The sequence below is a fragment of the Cottoperca gobio genome, chromosome 12 (genome assembly GCF_900634415.1).
Source record: "Cottoperca gobio chromosome 12, fCotGob3.1, whole genome shotgun sequence".
Classification (NCBI taxonomy): domain Eukaryota; kingdom Metazoa; phylum Chordata; class Actinopteri; order Perciformes; family Bovichtidae; genus Cottoperca; species Cottoperca gobio.
Genome location: NC_041366.1, coordinates 441,904 through 448,080, shown reverse-complemented (window position 1 = coordinate 448,080; position 6,177 = coordinate 441,904). Strand labels below are relative to the sequence as shown.

The 6,177-nt window shown below is 41.1% G+C and overlaps 1 long non-coding RNA gene across 1 annotated transcript; it reads left to right on the top strand.

The window, feature by feature from the left end:
• Window positions 1-1,213: 1,213 nt before the first annotated feature.
• LOC115016872 (uncharacterized) lies at window positions 1,214-3,428 on the top strand. The gene is made up of 2 exons (XR_003833202.1): window positions 1,214-2,784; window positions 3,257-3,428. It is a non-coding gene; the product is annotated as an uncharacterized LOC115016872 (long non-coding RNA).
• Window positions 3,429-6,177: the final 2,749 nt, after the last annotated feature.

The window sequence follows — 6,177 nt, the reverse complement described above, 5'->3', positions numbered from 1 at the left end:
AGGAACTACAAGTAACCCTGCAGTCTGGGAGCGCAATGCTCTAGTTGGTTTATAAGGTACTATGAGATCTTTAAGATAAGCTGGAGGCTGACCAATAATTGCTTTATAAATCAGGAGAAGAATTTTTAATTCTCTTCTGTATTTTAGCGGGAGCCAGTGCAGAGCAGCTAATACAGGAGTAATATGATCCTGTTTCCTTGTTCTTGTTAATACACGTGCCGCTGCCACTGAATGTGAGCATTTTGATTTTTTGTTGCGGCACAAACTGGGTGTTTAACAATCTGGTCATTAGTAAATTTGATGCAACAGTTAAGAGATAATGTGATGTATATAAAGATCAGGTTGAAACGTGTGTACATGAGTTTGTTGAGTGGAGAGAGCTTGTGGTGTATTTTGGAAGGATGAAAGGGTTAGTTAGTAGATGTTGGAATGAATGGTATGTAAGAGAAATGGAGTGGAAAGAGTTGTGGTTGTTTGGTGTGACTGAAAAGAATGGTGAATGCAATGTGGATCTGTTAAATTATGTCCTGAGCCACGCTATGCATGTGGTAAAGATAAGGAGGAATTATGCACATTACGAGGGTAAAATAGTGGATGTATGGAAGATACTAAAAAGGACACTTGAACGGGACATTGGGTTGGTCTTCCTGCACATAAACATTGAGAAGTTCAATGAGGACTTTGTGGGAGGCAGCTCGTTCGTGTCAGTGGAGGATGGAGGGGTTAGAATACATATATGAATAAAGGAGACACTATAATTTAAGTATTGCATGGAGAGTATTGTTTCTTTGCACAGAAACATTGAATTGTTAAGTGGGATTGTGTGTACAAAAAGAACGTGGTGTTACATTTTAAGAAATGGACAGTTGATTGCTGGAATTTATAATGGGAAAAGGATAATTATTTCATTCTTGATTTCTTTGAGTTGTTTGAGTTAGGTTTGTATTTCGTGTTGATTGGTTTATGTAATTTGGTTTTGTTGGTGGTGGAGTGTTTATTTTTTGTTGTTATGTGTTGTGTTTTGGATGAAAATAATATATGTGTCCATAAAGGAACTGTTCATTCCCTGTACATATTATGTAGAGTTGTAAATAAAAAAAAAGATTTTAAAAAATAAATAAAAAGAACACGCCCGTTCTCGGAAGCTAAGCAGAGTTGGGTCAGGTCAGTACTTGGATGTTTGACTGCCTGGGAATACCCGTTGCTGTAAGCTTTTTGTTTTCTTCTTTATTAGCAGAATGAATAGATGAATAGAACTGTCCGTATATTAAGAAAAGAGACAAAATGGTGTTTACCGTCTATAAACATTATATGTGCATGCTCTCGTTCAGTTTACGGCCATACCACACTGAACACAGGTGTGCTGATTGGTGAGCTGATTGGTGTGATAGTGAGTAGGAAGAGACAGGTGGACTGAGTAGGAGTGCTTCAGACCTGTGCTTTTTCGTTAATCTTTATACAGGCTTAGACCTCTGTTTTTTGTTTCTTTTTGTTTTAGTGGAAAGTTTCTTGCCCCCCTAACATCTTTTGGTGTTAGGGGAGGAGTGTTTTCCTTTCCTTTGTTATTTTCAAACAGTAAAATGGCAGAGGACCATGGGAATGACAAAGAGAAATCAAGCAGATGCGGAGAGGACGGTACAGAAGGAAGAAGAAGCGAAAGATACAGTCGGGAGCTCACTGTGAGAGTTGTGACTGAAGGAGAGGAAGATATTTCTACGATGGACATCCTGAAAATAATAAGAAAAGAGTGTGGTGTGGCGCTGGGATGCAGAGCGCGCGGTGACTGCAAATTGGAGATTACAATGGAGACAGGAGAGGGGAAGAAGAAGTTAACAGATGGGCTAAAGTATAGAGGCACGTCAATCATTGGATATAACATGAACAATGACGAAATGGTGGTTTTTTTTTTTTAATCTGCATGTTGAAGATGGGCAGATATTTGTCCGGCTAAAGGAGTGGGGAGTTGGAGCTGCCTCTGAAATCAGGAGAAGGAAGTGGCCGGGAACAGACGTGGTGGACGGGACACGCTACTTAAAAGTGAAGTTTACAGAGGAGTTGAATGGAAGGATGGGAACATTTCCGTGTTGTTAATGATCGACAGGAGAGAGTGTGCCGTATGTGCATGAAGCCTGGACACATTTTACGTGAATGCCCGGAGCTAAGATGTGTGTGTGGAGAGCAAGGACATTTTGCAAGGGAGTGGGTAGCGCGCAGAGAGGGGGAGAGCGTGGCTGGGGGGAGAGAGTGCCCAACGAGAAAATACAACGGGAAAACAAAGCAGGAATGAAGAGGAGCAGGAGGAAGAGGTAGCTAGAATGGAGAGGATAAGAAGAAAGCGGAGGAGCGGCGTGCAGTGTGAGAGGTGTGGATGTTCCGGGTACTACAGCTGCTGCGGTGAAGGTTGGAGGTGCTGGTGGAGGAGCTTGCGGTGGGAAAGGTGGAGGAGCGGGAAGCTGGAGACGATGGAGGCAGCGAGGTCGGAGACGGCGGGGGAGGAGCTGATGGGGTTGAGGGGCGCTATTCGGACGTGTCTGAGGTGGAGGAGGAGCGTGATGATGGAGACTATGGGGAAGCTGAGGACGACGATGAGGATGATGACGAGGCTGATGAGGACGAGATGGAGGTGGAGGGACATCTAGAGGGGGAGAGCGTTGGTGAGCCGAAGGCGATGGCAAGGAGCAGAGGAAAACAGAGAGAAGAGGCTCCTTTCTTGGAGAAGAGGGTGTCCAGTAGGATTACTGCAAAGAGGAAAGCCGAGAAAACGAGAAACGTGCAGAAAAGAAAGTAAGAAAAGTAAGGAGGTGATCTTTGCAAAGAAACATTGAATGATTAAGGGGGATTTTGGTATAAGTGGTGTTAAAGTGTAAGCAAGGAACAGTTAAGTGTTTACGGATATAATGGGAAAAGAACAACGATCTCCGTATTGATTTCTTTGAGCTGTTTGATTTGGGTTTGTATTTCTTGTTTATTGGGTTATGTAATTTGGTTTTGTTTGTTTTGTTGGTGGAGTGTTTAGTATTGTATTTTATTGTTTATTTGTTATGTGATGTGTTTTGGATGAAAATATAAATAGTCTTGTCCATAAAGGAATTCATCATTCCCTGTATATATTATTGTGGCAGTGGGGTGTGGTTAGGGCGCCGGCTGCTGGGGGAGAGACAGGAGTGTCCCAGCTGGAGGCCAGACAGCTGAACGGAATCAGGTAATCAGTCACATAATAAATGCATGGTGATGGCCTGGTTCTGTTCTCTTGCAGTAGGCTGGGTTCCAGAGTAGACGGAGATCCCTCCGTGAGCCACGACGCAATGCCTCAGGACAGCCGGAGAGCAACAGAGCGCAGAGGAGAGCGACCTGTCAGCTGTGACTCGAAAGTACCATTAACTGTGTGAGCCAGAAGGCAGTGGCAAATAAAGCTGTGTGTGACACTACACCTCCTCTCTGTCATCCTTATACCTGACTGTGGACAAGAGTCTCCACAATTATGTAGAATTGTAAATAAAATGTAAGAATGGCAATTTTGATAATAAAAGATAAAAAAAAAAAAAAAAAAAAGCTAAACAGAGTTTGGCCGGATTGGTGACTGCCTGGGAATACCCGGTGCTGTAAACATTTTAGTTTTTTCTTTATTGGCAGACAATACATGAATATAACTGATGGCAAGGGAGGAGAAAACACCAGCTGTGGAGGAGATTAATCGTCTTTAAAAGAATGTGCTCCTCACAACTAAGGAAACATCAGGCTGTTATGTTCGGGGTATTAAAGGATCTTCTCGAGGCGTTGACACAAACTAACAGTGTGAGGCACTGTACAGCTTTGTTTTGACACCATGTTTGGATCTGTACTCAAGAAGCAGGACATTTATGTCTTGAGGGTTAGTAAGATGGCAATTTCTTTCCAGTGTAGTATGTCTTACTTAAGCTAAGTGACATAAAATGTGTTACGGACAATGAAGAAGTTACATGCTGTATTTTAATATAATGCAATTTACCATTTTGTTACGGACCATGGAACGAAAAAACAGAATCCAAAATACACAACTCAAAACGTGTCGGACGTTCAAACAAAAAGAGCTTTAATCCAAAGTTTATCAATTTAACAAGAACCATACACTTGATTAATCTTTACAAGATCTTACAAGACAAGGGGAGACAGGACTATTTATACATGAGGTAAGGGGACACAGGTGACAACAATCAGGGGCAGGGCAGACTATCACAGAAGCGGGAAAACACAAGGTAGGAAGTTAAGTGACCTGGAACGAGAGGGAAAGGTGAGTTTCAAAAAAAAACAGGAAGTGCAAGACGACACTAGACAAGAGTGACGGTAACTTAGCATAACTTGACCTGAGAGATATTAAACACTGAACATGAACTAAACTATAACATAAATACATGACATAACATTAAATAATCTGACGGGACATGACACAGTTTTCTTATTCTGTCTATAGCTTCCTTCTTAATTTCCAGATAAATAAAAGACACTTAATGGTGTTTACCGTCTATAAACAGATTGTGTGCATGCTCTCTATTAGCTTACAGCCATTGTGTGTAAAATTGTGCTTCTAGCTAATAGAGAAAAGGCAGTTAACTTGTATAAATGAGCAGGGATATTGGAGTCCTCTGGGACTGAGAATACAGGAAAAAAAGCACTTATAGGAGAGGGAATAATATTACAGCCATAAGTCTTTTAAGGATTGCCAGTAAGGGACACGTAGATGGTCACTGGGGTCTGTATCTTGCAAATGTAGCTGTCGAGAAGTGTAGCCGATGTCCCACTTTGAACTGTATTAAGGCATATCTTGAGTATATGCAAGATCAATGAACCCTGGAAAGCAGCATGGCTTTTTATGGTTTATGGTTAACAAAGCAACAAACCTTGGACCTTGGACCTTCCTCCAAAAAAAACTTGGAGAAAAAAACAGAACACAATTAAATGGTAAACCAAAAATCTCTGGAAAAAAATGGTTTGACAGTGACTGTAAGGAAAAAAAACTTAAGACTGCAATCGAACCTAAAACACAAAACACAACATGACCTTGCTTGACCATGACCATGATCTACTGCATGAATACTTAAAAAATGTAAAACAGTAACAACTACTATAAACATTGGACAAAGAACTTCCACAACACCAACAAAACGCTTCAGGAGACCAGGGTCAGTTCTGGGATATGTTGAAAGGTTTAGAAACTACAAAGCCACAACAATTAGCAATACAACATGAAGACATATGATAAAAAAACTTTTTATTGAACTCTACAAAAGTAGATTACAAGGTGTTAGGGAATTTTTCTTAAATAAACCCACAAAGTCAGGATCAAAATCAAATAAGAGTTTAATTCAATATTCTTGCAAGAAGGAGCAGAGTTATCTTACATACAAAGGTGTTCAAACTCACTCGTAGCTTGTAGGACTGCCGTGCTGCTCAGAGGAGTGAATGCCTCCTCCGTGGTATTTATACACAGTTCAAAGCAAGGAACTAGTTTGGGTCCGTTCCTCTGTTGTTTATGGTAGAGACACATGGTTATCACACTAGAGCAGTCTTTCTCAAAGAGTGGTCCCTAGTGGTCCGCGAGTATATTGGTAAAATGTCACGTTTTAAATTAATTTATTATAAGTTAAAACTGTTTCTCAAACTGTTTAAAAATTACTAGTATAGAGTGTAGCATAGATGTAGCCTAGTTACGCAGCTATGTGTAGATCTTAGATCTTAGATCTTAGTTCTTACGTCATAAATGATCTGCGCGGTCAACTGACAAGATGGATCGATGGCTAAAGACAGGGTCAGTTAAAAGAAAATTAAATGAACATTCTGACGTGACAGGCAAGGGGCATCGTCCTGATGCAGGTGATTCAGCACCTGGCTTGAATGTGGAAAGTCCAGCGCTAAAGTGATAAGAAAATATCACAGCGACTACATAAGATTTGGATTTTTTTGGACTGGAGATGAAGATGATCCCAATCTACACTATGTTTTGTGCTACGAGTCGTTGACGAACGAGGCTATGAAACCTGCCAAGCTCAAGCGACATTTTGAGAGCAAACATAAAGATTGGGATTGGGATTGGGAAACCTTTAAGTGTTTTTGAGAGAAAACGTGATGAACTCAAGAAACAAATGACGAAGGCGCCATGACAGTTTTTTCACCGGGGGAAAATGCAAAGGATACAGAGGC